The sequence below is a fragment of the Antechinus flavipes genome, chromosome 2 (genome assembly GCF_016432865.1).
Source record: "Antechinus flavipes isolate AdamAnt ecotype Samford, QLD, Australia chromosome 2, AdamAnt_v2, whole genome shotgun sequence".
Lineage (NCBI taxonomy): Eukaryota > Metazoa > Chordata > Mammalia > Dasyuromorphia > Dasyuridae > Antechinus > Antechinus flavipes.
In genome coordinates this window covers 679253472-679273376 of record NC_067399.1, presented here as the reverse complement: position 1 = coordinate 679273376, position 19905 = coordinate 679253472, and positions in this window count along the sequence as shown.

The following is a 19905-nucleotide window of genomic DNA, read 5'->3' as shown; positions in this document are numbered from 1 at the left end:
TTACAACAGCCAACTTTTAAAACTCGAATTGCATTTGATTTCTCAGCCATAAACAAGCTTTATTATGTGCAAGCCTTTTTAGAAAATCAAGAAAAAAGACATACATTTCCATATGACCCCTCATTTATTAGAACATTACATTGGCTGGTAGACCAAATAAAAATAGATTTAATTGGACAACTCAGATTAGGCATTAGAAAAGAAGAAAATGAATGTGCTAGAGGAGACTTTGCCGTTCTTTCTTTGTAAGAACGGCTAAAACGGTCTGGGGCAGGGAGTACATTTATTATTTTATTGAATTTTTTAAAATGGTCCTACTCTGAGCCAACATGCCAAGTTTCAATCTGGAGTAATTTTTTTATGGCTCTGTTATATGAAAATAAGGGTTTTCAATGGAGATACTGATGTAGCCTTAACAGTAATGGCGCACACATTGATGCCCCCATAAATCACCCAATCACCTCCAAATTTCCCATCACTCCATCCAGGGAATTGCCAGTTTCTCTCTTCTCTTCTGGCTCCATAAAGTGGGATCCAAACCGGAGTGGAAAAAATCAATGAGGGGCAGGAGGAGGATAAAGAAGCTTCTCACACTCCCACCAAGTTTATAAAAATATAAAAAATATAAAAAAAGAAAGAAGAAAGAGTGAAAAGCTGACTTTATCTTTGTTTCATAGTAGCTTGGGCCTCAGACTACTTGATTACATTCAGTTCAAAGACAGCCTTAAACCCTTGCATTAATGTGACTATTTTTGAGTTGAAAATCTCTTTCCATCATGATAAGAAGGAAAGATCTCATATAAGCAGGGTTCCAACCCGATCATAAGTAAAATATCCCATGGAGAAGAGTCTGGAGAAAACCATACCCCATCTCTTTCCACATCCTCCTAAGCTGAATTTTTCAAAAAATAAATGTCTCAGGAAGGTTGGAAACTCAGGCCATAACAAGAGGATGGGGAAGAGAAAGAAAAAAATCAGGAATAGGAGGGAAAGAGGAGAAGGAAAGAAATACATACCTAATTGATGATAAAAATCTAGAAATTATAGAATTACATGAATACTCACTTTACTGCCACTCCTTCTCCCAGATCTCTTTCTCAGATTTCACTAACGAGGACAATCATAATTTGTGCCATGATAATAGAATTATGAAATAGTTTTTAACATGAAAGAATTATGGGAATACAGAACCTTATTCTAAGACTTCACCTGTATGAATTGAATCAAAATAAAACAAGAAGATTGGATGGTAATGGAACCAAAATATGCCTTCCATGGGTAGCATCTGTAAGAACTCAGCCGATATGTGGACAAAGACTGGTTTTTCTTTCAGTCGTGATCTCATTTGATCTTTACAACAATTCTGAGTGGCAGGGACTACATACAATTCCCATTTTGCAGATGAGTCTTTTTCAGGAAATGCCATTTGAAGGCACAAAAGCAAAGGCTTGCCCTAGACTCTACCATATCTTCCCAATGTGATGTTTTCTTAAAGGCAAATCTTAAAGAAATACAAAATAAGATAGACTTAACTCAAATCCCTTCATAATATCAGCCCTTCCCAACCTTCTCTCCTATCTGTGAGATTTTTGTACCTAATGGTTTCTAGTTGGTCTCCCCTGCTTTTTGAGAGCAGGGTTTGGCTTTTGTCTTTTGTATCCCCAATACTTAGCACAGGGCCTGGCAAATATTAGGCACTTAATAAATGGATATTCACCAAGTGGCTGAGTCCTTCCATGAAGTCTTTACTGAGCTTTTCCTCCCAAAACACACACACACACACACACACACACACACACACACACACACTCCCCAGCTCCTAGGGAAAAGTGATTTCTTCTTCATCTGGTCTTTAGCTGTGTTTGAGCTATATTTCTCATTCACTCCTTCCCCCTTCTCTCCTGTCTCTCAGTGATTTGGACCCATGATATGTCTGTCCATAGCATCACTATCTCCCCGTAGCATCACTATCTCCCCGTAGCATCACTATCTCTACGTAGCATCACTATCTCCTCTTAGACCATAAGCTACATGAGGGCGAGGCTTACCTGATTTTGGTTTTTTGTTGGCCAGGGACCAATGTTCAGCTTGAAGAAAGATGCTCTTTTCCTCCAACTTGTGCTGTTCCTGGTGTCCAGCACCAGATGGGAAATCTGGGGACAGGTCTGATGACAAAGCCTCCCAGGATATTGCCTTTCTCTTCACTAACCCCTCAACAAAATGGTGTGAATCTTGCTTTTCACACCACCTTTTGACTAAGAAAAAGAATGAACTTGTGCTCTCTGGGATCTGCCCCTGATGGCAGCCTTCAAAGGCCCCAGTGAGCTGCAAGACTCTAGGGTGACATTTCCTGTGAAGTGAAAGGGTCTGTCCAGCTGTTCTTGGAGCCTTAAGGAAAGGTCCCTGACCATCCATGAGAAAGGGTTGATACAAATAAAAAACATTTTTAATGCTGATGGAGGAGAAATCCCCTAGAGGACATATTGGATTCCTGTGATTGTTTTTAAATGGTGTTGTTTTTAAATGGGACATTTCTAAGCAACTCTTTTTAGTAGATATATTTTTAAAGAGGTGGCTAGGGCTCCTGGACTGGAGTCAGGAAGATTCGTCTTCATCAGTTTAAATCTGACCTCAGATTTAAACTTCCTAGCTGTGTGATATTGGGCAAGTCACTTAACCCCATCTGCCTCAGTTTTCTCATCACTAAAATGAGCTAAAAAAGGAACTAGCAAACCACTCCAAGATCTTTGAAAGCAAATCTTAAAGGAGAGGCAGACACAAATGAAAAATGACTAAACAATAATAATTTTAAAAGAGGCCAGATCTGAAAACAAACCATAGCTTTGCTATTTACATTTTGTATAAACTTGGGAAAGTCATCCATCCATCCATTCATTCATCATTATTTAAGTGCCAGGCAAGAGATAGTGACATAAAGCATAGAGAACCATCCTCAGGGAGAGAAAGGCCAGGAGAAAGCCAGAAAGGCCTCTGACTCCTACTGGCCCCGAACTTAAGCAGATGGCATAGCTTCTCTGGGCTCCAGTCAGATCTCTCAGTCATTGGTGGAGGAGCCCACCATGGGCCCCTATCCCAATACAATGGCAGATCCAAACACAGAAATGCCACAGGCACTGTGCCAATCACTGGAGACACAGAAACCAAAAGAAAATAGTTCTTGCCCTCAGGGAACTTAAATTTCATTGAAGGAAAGACACATATTCAGATAAGTAAATATGAAGTTTCTACAAATCCTTCAGGTCCCTGAGCCATGTTTAAAATGAGGAGGTTGGATTGAACATATCTCATGTTCCCTCTTTTTCTATAAAAGGGGAAATAGGTATTCTACGGTGCCCACTGTGTGCCAAGCCCGTGCTAAGTGCTTTCCACAAAATCTCATTATCTTCACCACCGTCCTGGGCAGTAAGGGCTCTAACCTGATGATTCTGAAGTTTCTCAAAGCCTCAATTACGGCTTATGTCATGGGTGGAGCGGGCGGCCTCTGAAGGCTTCTCCCAAGGCTTGGTCTATGATTCCATTGGTTCTCTCGGAGATCTGGGTGCCCGTTCTCTGCTCCACTTGGATCCCTGCAAAATTCCCTGGGTTAGCAGGGAAAGTCCTTCTGCCTGAGGCTGGTTTACTTGATGCCCCAAATCTGGAACAGCATCTGGTCCTCGGTCACTACTTAGGGCTTATCAAGTAGAATTGAAGTTGAACTTTCCCGGTTTGGAAAGGACTCCCACGGTCTTGTCCTGGTTGGCTTTCACACCAAACCTTGCTAGGTAGGGTTAGGGTGACATTGCTGACCATTGAGGAAACAGAGGCTAAGAAGGGGAATTGATTTGCCAAAAAACGAGGGGCTGATGAGAGGAGAGAAAAAGGAGAGGAGAGAGGAGGAGAAGGAGGAGAGGAGAGGAGGGATTCCATGTTGGGAGTGTGTCTCAGGCAGGAACAAGGAGCAAAACTGCTCCGTCCTTCTATGGGAGGATGAGTGACCAAGTCCTAAACACGTTGAGCCCTTGGCAGCCCCACATCCCCGAGGACCCTTGGGAAGGGCATGGGGGGTTGCAGAGGGGAGGAACAACTCGGGGGTTTGCTCCCCGCCGTTCTCCCTCTGACCCCAGTGTGAAGCCGGCTGCCTCTGACCTCTAGTCTATGGAAATCAAAGGGTGTATGTTCATTGGACGGGCTGGGGGTGGGGGGGAGGAATAGCAAGTAGTGTGTTGGAAAATGTCTTCTATTTTGCAATTCAAGGATAAAGGAGAGAAGCCCATAATCCCCCACAAGCCAGTTGTACGTCTCCTACTGTTGTCTGTGGGATCTGGGCACCCCCCAGTCACTAATGAGCCCTGGGAAAAGTTCAGCTCAGCTTTTTATAAGCTCCAAGTCCCTCAGGATCAATAAGAATCTTTTTATTCCCCCTCTTTTCTAAAGGAAGGAATGATGACTCTTCTTTTGAAAGGGCCGTTTGCTTTTTCTCCTTGCTATCTTTGAAGACTGTCCTTCACCATCCCTTGCAAGGGAGATGCTACAGAGCTCTGAGAACAGAGCAGGCCAGAGGGAGTCCCGGGTCAAGCCAGCACCGGGTGGGCCCTGGTGAGGGTCACGAGACCGGCCGTGGGCAGAGACCTGGCATGGAGGCTGCCGGCAGACTCCATGGGACGGAAGAAGCTTCTCAGGCAGGGGAGTAGCTGGGTAGGGACGACAGCTCTAACCCTGAGCAGGAGGACTGAGGAAAGCCAGCACTCAGAAGTCACCAAAATGTTCCCCCTCATCGCCTTGTTCTTTCTGCTGTGAGTGTCTGAGAGAGCGTCCTGTCAGCTCCGGGGCCTGCCCCTTCCCCAAACCCAGCCCCCGGCCCGGAAATGGGAGCGGAACTTCTCCCCGCTCTCCGTCTTTGTCTGTGTCTCTCCCTGTCTCCATTTCTCTGTGGTTCTGTGTCTCTGTCTCTCTCTGTGTCTCTCATCCTAAAACCCTCTCTCTTGGCAGCCAGGAAATTTTTTTTCTTAATTCTCCAAATATATATTTGTAAAATATGTGCCTTTTTGCCTCTGTTTATCCCGGCTGCAGCTCGGATGAGGGAGGAGGTGGACAGGATGACTCGGTAACCATCGGCCTGGCTTTGAGACAAGCTTAGCTCTAAAGGAGCATGATAGCGAAAGGGGACCCCAAAAGGTGAGGGGTTCCAGCCCCGCCCTCCTCATGTGAGCCTTCCTGAGGCCTTTTCTTTGAGCAGAGACCCCAGGGCCAGCTACAGAGCGCTTTCAATGCCAAACCAGAGTTGTTATTTTATGCCCCAGTGCGCAGGGACTAAGAGCAGCTTTTTCGGTGATGTTTGGGATCCCTGGACATCGGGCGGAGAGGGAGGGGACCCCCAGAAAGTGGGGAGGAAGCTGCTGCCCGGGGGCAGTCATGGGGATGGCCACGTTAGGGTGGACCCGGACTGGACGGGCGACAGGTGCCAGGCAGAAAGGACACGATTTAGCCGCGGGATGCCCAGGAGGCCTGAGGTTGAGGTGGGGACAGGATGGTACCAAGGCCAGGGAATGGTGGTACCCGGCTGGCTGAGAAGTTAGGGAGAGGGTCGGGCTGGGGAGCCCATGAGGCACAGTGCTGACCCGTCTTGTTTCATCACAACAAGTTTGGGACGAGCGGACCAGCCAGCCCGGAAGCCGTGTATCCTGGGCACAGTGGCAGGTGTGAACCCCGTCCTTCCTTCTTCCAGTCCTCCAGATGCTGAGCTCAAAGGCTCCGTGGAACGTGTTGTGCCCGAGCCCTTCCCCTTTACACCGGCCATCCCAAGGGCAGGACTCGGAGGCGGGACGTGGACCAGGTCTCCATGTCTTCTCCACGTCTTAGTGTGAGGCAGGAGGAGCTGGCTAACAAGGCCTTCCTGGGCACAGCACCAACTCGCCTGGCTCTTCCCCACCAACTTTCCTCCCTCTCGTCGCTTTTTTCTTCACTGTCAAACTGAGGGCGTTCTGGGGCGGCCACAGGCCGTTCCCTGCTCTTCCATCTCCCCCCTCCCCATTCCCAAACCCCCACCCCCCTTGTCTCTCTCTCACTTCTCTTTCCCAAATCATTTTTCTTCTCTCGCTTCATCGATGCTCCCTCTTCCTCTTCCATTCTTGGCTCAGGGAACACAGTCGGGGTCGGGGGGAGCATTGATTTGGGCTCATAAGTTCTAGGAGACCAATCCTTGTTCTAGAATTGTGACAAACTCCTCTCTACCTTCAGAGAACTTCCAGTCAAGTGGGAAGAGCCTGACCCTGACCCTAATTCACTACGATTTTATGAGCATTTTTGTGCACTTCTCCTCTTCCATCTCTCAAAGGGGCTTCTATGTTGCCCCCAGTCTCCTCACACCTGAACAACTGCTGCTGGTGGGGGTGGGGGAGGGTGTGTCTGGCTCCCCAGGCCGGGCCATCCTCCATCTCGCCATTACAGGATCTTCCTAAAGCTCCACTGTGTCCACATCAGCCCCCTACTCAACAGCCCCCAGCAGCTCCAGGATCAACTCAAACTTCTCTGCCCGGCCTTCCAAGCCCGTCAGGGCCGCCCCCCTGCATTTCCAGTCCTATTCTACCTCACTCCCCAACACTGGCTCTCCCACCCAGGGGAACGGCCTCCTGCTGTCGTGCGAACAAGACCCCCCCAGTCCGGGGCATTTTCTCTGGCCGTCCCCTAGTCTGAAATTTTTTCCGCTCCACCTGCCTGTTTTCCAGGCTTCCTTTACATCCTGAGTAAAATCCCCTGTTTGACAGCAAGCCTTTCCTACCCTCTTGTAGTTCCAGCGTCTTCTCGCTGTTAATTATCTCTATTTCTCTTCTATGCAGCTTGCTTTGCTTCTTGTTTCCTTGTTATCTCCCCATTGGCTGTAAGTTCCCAGAGAACTTTTTGTATCCCAAACATTTAATACAGTACCTGGTATACAACAAGAATTTAATAAATGTTTATTAATTGATTGAATTATCAGCGGATTACCTCGAGCTTGGCCTTGGGCGTACAAAAACAAAATTAAGCAAAACCCAATTTTCCTACATTTCTATCTTCCAATGGTTTACTTCCTATTGGAGAGCAGGGATATCCTAAGGAAATATATATATATATGATCTCTCTATCTATTTAAAGAGAATATAAGGTAGTGTCAAGAGATATGATATATATATATAATATACATATATACACATCCATATATACATAAATACACACACGCACACACACATATTCATGTACATATGATAGAAAGTGGTGTCGAGAGACGTAGCTCTGATTTCCAGGGGAATAAGGAAGTCCTCAGGAAGCGTCGGACCGTGTCATGAAGAAGGGGGGAGTTGGGGATGAGGCAGAGGCGGCAGAGACCTGGGGGATTTGGGGGACACGGACCCTCAGAACGGGAGAGTTTGCGAGAAGAAGGTTCCGGGGAAGATGATGGGTTCCATTTGGGGCATGCTGAGTTTATGCCGCAGGATGTCCAGGCAGAGACGCCCACCGGCAAATGGCGATGTAGCCTGACATTCTGGAGAGAAACGGGCTCCGTATGAAGCCTGGGAGTCAGCTGCACCCCTGGGTGTGGAGGAGCTTTGTCAGCAATGCACGGAGGAACCGAGCATTGTCTGTCACCAGAAGTGAAGAGCCACCATTAACAAATTGACCCATTCAAGCTCCAATGACAATTTTACTGGGAGCAAGGAACACGTGTTCGCAGGGACCGGCCCTCCAGCCCCGTAGAGATGCCAAAGTTGCCAGTCTCCGGCCTCCCCACGACTAATTCCCTCCATGGAAACCTGTGATCGGTAAGATTGACCACAAAGGCTCCACTCCAGCTCGGAGGCTTATTAGCGACACGGCCCAGCGGGCCTTCCCTTCCCTGGTTTTCCCTATCTGTAAAATGGGTATGGTCACACCCACCCCAGAGAAGATGGGTCGGCTGCCTCGGAGGCTGCCAAAACAGAAAAGGCTTTCCATCGTGTCGTCATTTTGTTCCTGTCCCTCCGCAGACCAGAGGCACCTCCTCGGTGGCTTGACGGAGCTGAAGAAATCCCATTTAAAATTTTCCTCTCGGCCTTTGATAAAAATAAAAACAAAAGCCAGATGCCTTAGCAGAAAAAAGCTTTCTAAATCCGCCTGGCGTGGCCCTCCCTCCCCCCTGGCCACAGATGGCTTTGTCAGGTCCGTGGGGGTCTCTCTGCCAGGATCCTTTATCTCTCCTCTGCCCCTTGCCTCTCTGCCTGCAGCCTCGGTGACATTGGGGGACTGGCTAGGTCACGCCCATCCCTCACTCCCCCCAACTGAAGCAAACGAGGGGTTGCAGTCAACACAGCCAAAGGAGCTCGATTAAGCGTGGCTGTGCATAATTAATAGTGAGTTTGTACGTTGGGAGAAAATAGCCAAAGAGGCCTTGTCCCCGACTTGGCTCTGGCATCGGGGGTCCCGGGCCTCTCTGTGGCCGGGCGGGCAGCGCCCCCACGATTCTGCGTCCTTTCCTCATCGTTAGGACCGGCTTGCCTGAGGTGGCCCCGCATCAGCCCTGGCAGGGGGCTGGGGTCCCGGGGGCCCTTGGGACAGCGTGATGGGGTGAGGGGCTCCCCCGTGTTCGGGGGGCCCGGGCTGGGTGGGATCCGCAGCCCCTGCCCAGTGACCCTCCGAAGGGGCTTTCTGCGGCTCCCCTTCTCCCAGGCAGCGAGCTGTCTGGGCTCTGCCAGCGCCAGCGGTGTGCCTTTAAGAAACAAAAAATTAATGCAAAGCTTATTACCGGCCCGATGGTTGCTAACGCTGCCTCTCTTCCACTGTCCAAGTGTCTGGATTTCAGCTTCAGATGAGTGTGGCCTGCTGGGACTTGGGCTGCCAGTTTAATTAGTGCTCAGTAATTTCAATAATGAGTGACAATTCATTGGGGCTTTTAGGTTGGTCTTCTGTTCAGAAGCAAATCAATAATCCCCAGTTTTTCCCCTTCTTTAAAGACAAGAAAGTGGCATGTGAGCTACATCAGACGTAGAAAATAAATGAGGAAAAGCCCAGGTCCCTCAGTAACTAGAGAAGCAATTGGCTTTAATGGGCCGGGCGGCCTCCCCGGCTGGGGGATGTTATTGGAGGAGCAGAAAGGTCATTAGGAGCGGGAAAGGGGGCTCCCAGGATCCTCCCAGCCAACACTTGGCCCTGCCTGTAACCATAGTGATTTGGGTAAATGAACACAGGTAGACGGATTACTCCCCGAATCCCCAGGCTTCCCAGATTATTGCCTCTGAAGATAGAAAAACAATTGAGGCTAATTGTATGAGAGTGAGTTTATTACAAACATAAATGGAAAGGGGAAAAGGAACCAGAGATATTTATTCTTCCCAAGCTCCCCCCACCCCCTCCTCCCCATTTTAGCATCTCAGCCTCCATATAGCCTGTGACCTCAACTTGGACCGGGGTACTTCTCAGATGCTCAACGGAAAAGAATCCGGCCTTTTTTTCCTCTTTTTTTTTGGGGGGGGGCGTAGGGGAGGCGGTCTCTACATTTGCTGGAAACCAGCAAGTGTAGTCTGAAGATGGGGCCATATGTGAACTGTCATCACGCTGCAAAATCCACCGAGGGCCCCGCAATTACGGCTCCGGCGCGGGCGATGGTCCAGGCTCGGAGAGCTTCAAAGCAAGGACGGGAATGTATCCGAGACAAGATGTCGCTTTGCTCTGCCTTCCCCGGTCGGCAGCCGAGAAAGTTGTCTCCCTTACGGTGGGCAGCCCACCAGTCCACGGGAATCCGGTTTTATTTTTATTTTTTTGTAATTTTGCCTTGTTCTCTTTTGTCAGAGATACAAAGGAAGCAGTCTGCATAAGGTGTTGTGATTTGCAGTATACAGGCCCATTAAAAAAACACAAATGAAATCCCCAGCTGGGAAGGTCAAGTCTAATGAGGTGGGCTGTGGTGAGCAGTGGTAACTCACAGCATCCCCCATGTCGGCCAGAGGTGATTCCCAGACAACAGCTGCTGATGGTGATTAGAATCTGACACTCATCCTCCTCCTCAGGTGCTGGGTTTTTTTTTTCCTCACCAGAGAACAGATTAATTGTATATCAACTGATATACATAAAAAGGGAGCTGAGAGAAGGCTTAATAAAGTAACATTAAAGAGGCAGTCCCCAGAAATTTGGGTGTGTATATTCTTAATTAAGTCCCCTTGTACTATACAGGAGTTCAGAAGCCTTTATCTCTCCGGCATACAGTGTTTAAGGGGATTGGAGAAGAGAGGCTGAAGGCAAGCAGGGAGAATTGCCTCTTGAACCTTCAGTCTCCATCCTTGCTGTACTTAAGAGCGGAGGGGGATTTCTGGAGGGGAAGGGGATGGGGAGCAAACCCAATCTGGGACTCTCCCAGCCCCGATTCTTCCTTCAGTGTCCCAAGTGAAAAGGCAAAAATCCCACTGAAATGAAGACGTTGTTATTATTTCTACAAACCATCAAGCGTGACTGCTGCTGGCAGTCCTCTGGCCCAGAACCCCTGGCTGGAGGAGAACCCCATTTAAGTGAAACAGTTAAAGGAAATTCATCCACTGGCCAAAGTGATCGTTCTCCAGCAGGAACCTGGAGAGCGGACACTCGGAAATGAGCCTTTGCCAAGACAAAAAGAAAGGGGCTAGACCTTGTTAGACTGAGACCTGGGTGGGGCCGTAGCCAGGGCCTAGTCCCCCCACTAAATTTAATTTAAAAATTATTTGTTTTAATTTTACACAGCAGGTGACCAGAGGCCTTTGTATTGAGAGAGAAAATCATGGACATCTGAGGAGAGAAGCCAGAAAATTCAAGAACCCAGAAATTCAATCTTTTTCTTTCCCACAGGTATTCAGACCCCCTTGAGAGAGGATGGCCTTTTTGGTATAGATAGGACAACCCAAAGCCTTGGTCCCAGGGAACAATCTCCAGGGCTGGGGGCCTCAAAAGCTCATCAGTCTCTAATGTCAGCTCTCTGCATGTTTGCTTGTTGGTTTTGACCAGATCTAGTGTTAACATTCTTGTGAAAAAGGGCCCAACATGGAACTGAAAGAGCCCCTCAGGCACGAAGAAGGTAAATGAATTGCTCGGTCACATGGTTAGGATGTGTTAGAGGCTGGATTTTCAAACTTTAACCTTCATGCCAGCTCTCCATCAGTGACCCTTCAGTGCCTTTCACTGGACATTGAATGTAGAAAGGAAGATGAATCTCTTTTTTCCTTTTTTAATAATAGCCTTTTATCTTTCAAAATATATGCAAAGATGGTTTTCAATATTACTCTTTGCAAAACCTTTGTTCCATATTTTTCTCTCTCCCTTCTCTGTTAAACAGCAGATGATTCAATATAATATTAAACATGTTCAATTCTTCTAAACATATTTTCACATTTATTATGCTGCATAAGAAAAATCAGATCAAAAGGAAAAAAATGAAAGGGGAAAAAAACCCAAGCAAATAACAACAAAAAAAGGTGAAAATACTATGTTATGATCCATACTCAGTCCCCATAGTCCTCTGGATGCAGATGGATCTCTTCATCACAATTCATCTGAATCACCTCATTGTTGAAAAGAGCCATTTCCATTGGAATTGATCATCCCGTAAGTAATCTTTATGTTTCTGTGTACAATGTTCTCTTGATTCTACTCACTTCACTCATTTCACTTCGTGTAAGTCTCTCCAAGCATCTCTGAAATTCTCCTGCTAATTTATTATAGAACAATAATATTCCATAGCATTCATATGCCAAACTTATTTAGCCATTCTCCAACTGATGGGCATCCACTCAGTTTCAGTTCCTTGCCACCACAAAAAGGGCAACTACAAACATTTTTGCACATCTGCGTTCTTTCCCCTTTTTTATAATTCCTTTAGAATACAGACTCAGCAGAGACACTACTGGATCAAATGGTAAGCACAGTGGGACATAGTCCCAAATCGTTCTCCAGAATGGTTGCATCAGTTCACAACTCACCAACAGTGTCCCAGTTTTCTCAAAACCCCACCAATATTTATCATTATTTCTTTCCCGTCATCTTGGCCAATCTAAGAAGTATGTAATGGTATCTCAGAGTTGTCTTAATTTCTATTTCTCTAATCAATAGTGATTTAGAGCATTTTTCATATGACTAGAAATAATATTTTTACCTGAAAATTGCTGTTCTTATCCTTTGACCATTTATCAACTAGAGAATGGTTTGTATTCTTATAAATTTGAGTCAATTCTTTCTATATATTGTATAAATGAGACCTTTATCATAACACTTACATGTAAAATCCCCCCCCGAGTTTTCTGCTCTCCTAATTTTGGCTGCATTAGTCTTGTTTGTACAAAAACATTTTAATTTAATATAATCAAAATTATGAATTTTGCATTTCACAATGTTCTCTAGTTCTTCTTTGGCCATAAATTCAGACTCATCCCTGTAAGAAAAATCAGTAACACCATAGTGGCATGGTAGAGAGAGTCCAGTCCTAGAGTCATGAGGATCTGAGTTCAAATCTGACCTCAGCCACTCAGCAGCTGCGGAACCCTGGGCAAGTCACCTTAGAAAAGGAAGGAAGGAAGGAAAATGTAGAAAAAAATGGAAGGAAGGAAAAAAGAAAAAAGTCAGAAAATACTTTACCGATTTATCAAGTCTTCACCTTGAAAGATGGTATGTTATAGTGGGAGGAGGGCTGAAGAATACCTGAATTCACCTCTATGCATAGAGACTGTGACATAAAGCAAGTTATTTCTTCTCTCAGTGTTTCCCCCCAGGCAACTCTCTGAAGTCATAAACTTATTAATTAGGTGATGAATTACATTCTTGGAGATTTTCTTCCTTGAGAGTTCTCTGCATCAATGAAATCAAAGGTTTCATCAATAGGTTCACTGTCCATATTTTTGAATCAGTTTCTTAATCTAAAGTCCCTGAATTTTTAATATTAGTATTTATTAATATATGTATATAAATAACTTTAATAATAGTATTAATAATGGTATCTCAAGATAATTGTATCCATTGTAATGATATGTATTTTTATCACGTACATCTAAACCATTTTACAAATTCTGCCAGACTACCAAAACAATTCATGACACAAACAAGTTAAAAACTCTATAAGCTTATATGCATGTGTTTATGTACACAGAAAGAGAGAGACAGAAAAAGAAGCAAAAACATGGGATCTCTTTATTTGAGAAGCAGTGTTTAAATTTACATATGAATCCCAAAGTGGGAGCTTAGGGTTTCCCTTGTTGACCTTGGACAACTCTTCCAACTTTAAAAGTCCACGAGTCAGATTTCTGAAAGACCTTAAAATTTGCAAAACACTCTCCTTATCATTATCATTAGATCATATAAAAAAGTGCTATCATTTCTATTTTGTCAACCAAGATTCTGGTGCTTCAAAGGATTGTGTCTTCCTCAAGACCATACAAATAATAATGGGTCACGGGAAACTATGAACCAGGTCATCTGATTCACTATCTTATTCTGATTTAATATTTTATTTTCCCCCAGTTACATGGAAACATTTTTTAACATTTGTTTTTAAAATTTCAAGTTTCAGATTCTTTACTTTCCTTCCTCTCAGTCCGTATTGAAAAGGGACACAGGAAGTTTTATAAAATATCCACTACACTATTCTGATTCTCAATGTGTGAAATAAGTGTTTTTGTTAATTTTGCATTTCATGACAATAAATATCAATAAACATCCCTTATGAAAGAAATTGCTATGTGATATCTAATTACATTCTCCCTTCCTATTTAAAATGGCAAGATTATCTAAATGTAATCTCCCTTCTTTTGAATGGATCCATTAAGGACGATTTGAAGAAAGTCATGGTAATCATCATCTTAGCTAAGAAATGGTAGAGTTGCCATTTCTCAGCTATCAGTGAGCACAAAGACTTGTGAAACATGCTGGAACAGAAAGGGGCAAGAGGAGACACTCTAGAGGCAGCATGGGAAAGCATAAAGGGCACAGACATCCTGGTCTCAAGTGCAACTCTGCCAGTCACTGTATATGTCATTTAAACTCTATAGGCTATACCGCTGGCACTGACTTCTAGGACCTCAAAATTAAACTTCTACTGTTGGCTTAGGTCCATACTGGATAGAGCTCCAGGCATGAGTCAAATAAACTCATCCTTTCAGACACTAACTAGCTGTGCGATCCTGGCCAAGTCACTTCACCCTATTTTACTTCAGTTTCTTTGTCTATAAAAACAAGATGGAGGAGAAAATGGCAACCTAATGTGAGATCTTTGTCAAGAAAATCCAAATGTGATCACAAAGAGTAGGACATGGCTAAAATAACTGAAGAATAAGAACAAGAACTGTTGGTTTACCTGGAACGTCCTCCATTTCTTCAGTCAGACATCCTGTTACCTCTATGGCCTGTTCCCACTGAAATCTCCCTCTAAAAGCTAACCCTTTTGTCATTCATAGATTTTGTAAAGGAGTTTGGGGAAAAAAAAGCCTGCTTTCAATCCCCTCCCAGCCTATTCCTGGATTTGTGGAATCATCCCAGGTACATTTACCCTCCAGTATCCCTGTTTATTGATTTTTATCAGGTTTTATCTATTAATAGAATATTAGTTCCCTGATAGTAGAAACTTTCTTTTCACTTATATTTCTGTCCTCAATGTTTATTATGCTACCTGACACAGCAAAAGTATTTAATTAATGCACTATTTTTGGATAGTCATGGACCAAAGATTAAAAAAAAAAAACATGCATTTTGATGCTATCAAATTATAGAAAACTAATGTGAAATGACTTTGCAGATGCCATAAAGCTAAGATTGGATGGTGGTTGGACCAAGCCATTTTAGCTTGGATAGTGCAATGGAAAGGCACTTCTGGGAGTGGTAGCTAACTTTGGGGCACAAATGGAGAGATTCATCAAATCATCAGGCTTTCTTGAAATTTCAAAATGTTTGGTATTATGCAGGGGAGAAAAAAAAGACAAAACACATTTCAGCTCTTGTGCAGCCAATGCTGGATGCCAAACGTTCCCTGTCGAGCCATGATCACCACAGCTGCATCAAAAGGAGAACAGAATGAGCATGAAACAATAGTAGGTTCAGCACTCCAACTATTTTATCTGGCTTGGAGGCATTTCAAAAAACCCAACTATTTCTTTGCACATCGGAATATTCTAGGCGTTGGTTATACGTGTGGAGCAGATCATGAATTCAAGATGACCCAGGGCTGTATCTGTCAAGAACTGCTCTCCTTTTCTGTCGTCCTTAGCCATGTAAGCTTACACTCCATGGCCTCAAAGATATGTTCTGAGCTTATGTATGTGAGCATCTGGCCAAATTCCCAGAGATTGTGGAAACATGGAGGTCATATTGTACATTATCATCCCTTCAAAATTCAAGTGGGAATAGAGAGGGAAATTCAATAAAAGTAAAGAGACTTTTATAAGAAAGAATTCATGAACTCATCTCCTTGACCAGCCAAAAAACACTTATTAAATACCAGCTTTATGCAGAGCACTGTTTTAATGCTGGAAGCCAGACAAGGCTGGGATGTCTGTAGAGTGAGACCAATTTCTCAGGGTTTCTAGTCAGAGAATCCGAGTTTAAAATTTGGTTCTGTCACATTCCACCTGTGGGACTGTAGGCAGATCATGTCCCTTCTCTGAGTCTAAGAGTCTTCATCTGTAAAATCAAATAGACTTGATGGTCTCCAAAATCTTTTCAGGCTTTAATTTGGGGAATGTGTATCGATGAAAATCTCCCAGTCTCACAAAGAATCCATCAACACAAATGTCTGTAATGTGTAATGTAATATAAGGCATCTACTAGAGGGAGACAAAACAGAAAGCTGCAAGTAGATTTCCTCCTATTACAGGTTTTCAAGCAAAATCCATATGACCACTTGTCAAGTAGATTATTTTTGTGCTTTATTTTTTAAATTAAATTTTATTTTTTCAATAAATAAAGCTGCAAGTAGATTCCTTCCTATTATAGGTTTTCACACAAAATCCATATGACCACTTATTAAATAAATTATTTCTGTGCTTTATTTTTTCAATGGATAAAAATTTATTTTTCCTTCACTTCCCATTCTATTGAAAAAGGAAAGAAAAATGAAATACTTATTACAAACATCAAGTCAAGAAACATAAATTCACATACTGACCAACCTGTACTCTGAATTCATCACCTTTGGCAGAAAATGGTAATATGTTTCTTCGTGAGTCTTTCTTTGATATCTTAGGAATATTGCTGTGTCAAAGGGAATGTACAGCTTAATAAATTTTGGACATAGTATCAAACTTTTCAGAATGGCTAGACCACTTCTGGGAGTCAAGATGGTGGAATAAGCAGTGAATCACTCTAACTCTCCCACGTTCACTTCTGGGCAACTTCTGGGCAAAGAGTGCCCCAGCACAGGTTCTGGAACAGCAAAATCAACAAGGAGATGGAGTGAAATAATCTTTTAGTCCAGGAAGGGGAAGGCATCTCACTCTGGTAAAGGGGAATGGTGGAGTGCAGTCCAAGCTATAAAGCAGCAAATCCCACCTCAGAAAAACAGAAGGTGATCCTGAGTTCCAGTGTGGTAGATCTGACCAATATCAGCCCCACGACCCAGCACGTACTTCAGCACACTAAGTACTTCAGCACAAACCCCTGCTGTTTGCACGTGCTCTAGTGTAACCTTGAAGAAACACCAAAACATCCCACCCGGCCTTAGCACACACCAGTAGGATCCCAGTTCAGCAGTAGGTAAGCTGTCAGATCTTAACAGCCTCCAGCAGTGCCAGCCACCACCCCTATCTCACCCCCTCAGTACATCACCAGAAAAGATGGTCCCTTGTGAACCTCAGGGAGACATCACTGTATCACCAGGTAAAAAGCCAGGACCTGCAGTCACTGGCACAAGAAGCCTGAGACAGCACTCCTTCCATTCTGGGAGTAGAGCTCAAATTTTTTAAAAAAGGAAAAAGGCCAACAACAACAATAATGATGATGATGATGAGCAAAAAGCAACAAAGAAAGAACCTGACCATAGTAAGTTAGTATGGTGACAGGAAAGAATAAGATACAAACTCAGAAAAGGACAACAATGTCAAAACACCTTTGAGCAAACCCCCAAAGAAAAATGGGAAATGATCTCAAATTTAGAAAGAACTTGTGTAAGAAATAAAAAAAAAATCTTTAAAATTACATAAAAGAAAAATTGAGGAAATAAGTAAAAGTGATGCCAGAGAATTATGAAAAAGAATTGACAGTTTAGAAAACTACTTAAAAATAGAATTGGTCAAATGGAAAAAGAGATATAAAAATGCATTGAAGAAAACAACTTCTTAAAAAGTACAACTGGTCAAATGGAAAAGAAAGTACAAAAGCTAATTGAGCAAAATAATACCTTAGCAGTTAGAATTGGGCAAGTGGAAGCTAATGACTATGAGATATCAAGAATCAATCAAATTCAAAAGAATAAAAAATGGAAGAAAATGTAAAATGCCTTATAGAAGAAACGAATGAACTGAAAAATAGATTCAGGAAAGACAATATTAGAATCATTGGACCACCTGAAAGCCATAGTGAAAAGAAGGACCCAGAGCATCTTTCAAGAAATTATCAAGGGAAATTTCCCCAGAAGGCAAAATAGGCACTGAAAGAATTTATTGATCACCTCAGGAAAGTGAACCCTATATAAAAATCACAAGGAACATTATAACCAAATTTCACAACTTTCAGGTCAAGAGGAGAAAAAAATATCACAACTGACTAGAAAGAAACAATTCAAATATAGGGGATATATAATCCAGAATTCCACAGGAGTTGACAGCTGCAATCCTTTAAGGACTAGAGGAATATCATGGAACATGATATTCTGGTAAGCAAACAATTAGGACTACAACCAACGATCTCCTGACCAGCAAAATTAAGCCTAATATATCAAGGGGGAAAACGATCATCAAATGAAATCATAGGATTTCAAGTTTTCACAAGAATATGAGAATTAAACCAAAAATTTTACTTCCAATATAGACATCAAATAAGCATAAACAGATAAAATAGAAAACATGAGATTCAATGAAACCAAACTGTTTACATCCCTACATGGGAAGATGATACTTGTAATTCTTTTAAAAATTGTATCATTAATAGTATAACCAGAAGGAGTTTATATAGACAAAGGACATAGGTATAAGGTGAATCTGAGAGAATGATATAAAAATAAATTAAAGAGGGGAATCAGCTAGATGGCACAATGGATAGAACACCAGCTCTGAAATTAGGAAGACATGAATTCAAATTTAGCCTCACATACTTACTCCATAACTCTGGACAAGTAACTTAACTGAAACTAACAAAAACTTAACCCCAATTGCCTTGCAAAACAATTTGTAAATAAGGGATTAGGAAAAAATACACTGGGTGAAGAAGAAATGGAGAGGTAGAGTGGTGTAAATTATTTCACATGAAGAGGCACAGAAGACCTCCAAGGGGAAGGGGGCAATGAGCATCACTTGAACCTTGTCAATGTTGGCTTAAAAAGGAAATAATATGCATAATCAGTTGAATATAGAAATCTATTTTACCCAATAAGGAAATGGAAGGGAAGAGATTAAGTAAAAGAGATGTGGATGAGGATTGGCAGAAGGGAGGGCAGTTTAGGGGAGGTGGTTGACCAAAGCAAATCACTGGTGAGGATGAAAAAGATGAAAGGAAAGAAAAGACAAACTGAGAAAGAATAGGATACACAAGTAGTAATCATAACTGCAAATGTGAATGGGATGAATTCTCCCTAAAAATGAAAGCAGATAGCAGAATGGATCAAAGTACAGAATCCTACAATATGTTTCTTGTAAAAACACACTTGAAGCAGAAAGACACACATAGAATAAAGGCTAGAGCAGAATCTATCATGCTTAAGCTAAAGTTAAAAAAAAGCAGGGGTGACTGATCTCAAACAAAATAGACCTAAATAAAAGAGATAAGAATGGAAATTATATCTTCCTTAAAAGGTACCATAGCAAACAAGCAACAACAATATTATACGTATATATACCAAATGGGAAAGCATCCAAATTTTAAAAAGAATTAAATTAATTAAAGGGAAAAATACACAGCAAAAATATACTAGTGGTAGACCTCAACTGTCTCCTCTCAGAACTTGATAAATACAACAACAACAATAACAGAAACAAGAAATAACCTAAGGAGGTAAATGGTGGAAAACTAAATGGGAACAGAAAGGAATATTCCTTCTTTTTTTGCTCAGCAGCACATGGCTCCTACATGGAAATAGACCACATGATAGGGAATAAAAAGCCTCCAAATCAAGTGTAAATGGCATAAATAGTAAAACATGATGCAACAAAAATTACTTTCAACAAAGGGCAGTAGATAGATTAAAAATTATTTGGAAACCAAAGAATCTAACCATGAAGAATAAATGGGTCAAAGAATAAATCACAGAAAGAGACAATAATTTCATTAAAGAGAATGACAACCATGAAACAACATACAAAAATGTATGGGATGCAGTCAAAGCAGTATTTAGGGAAATTTTTTTCTCTAAATTCTTATATCAACAAAAGGGAAAATAACCGATCAAAGAATTGGGCATGCAACAGAAGCAAACTTTAAAAAACAAATTAAAATACTAATTGAATATCAAATTGTAAATTCTGAAAAATAAAGATGAGATTAATAAGATTAAAAGAAAAAACTTTTGAGGTAATAAATAAATCTAGAGGCTGTTTTTATGGGAAAAATAAGATAGATAAGTTTGGTTTATTTGGTTTATTGGTTTATTTAATTAGGAAAAAGGAAAAAAAAAGGGAACCAAACATTCAGTATCAATATGGCTAGACCAGTTCACAATTTTACCAGTAGTATATTATTGTACTTATTTCCTCGTAGCTCCTCCATCAACGTCTTTCTTTTCTGCCAACTTTGGCAATCTGATCA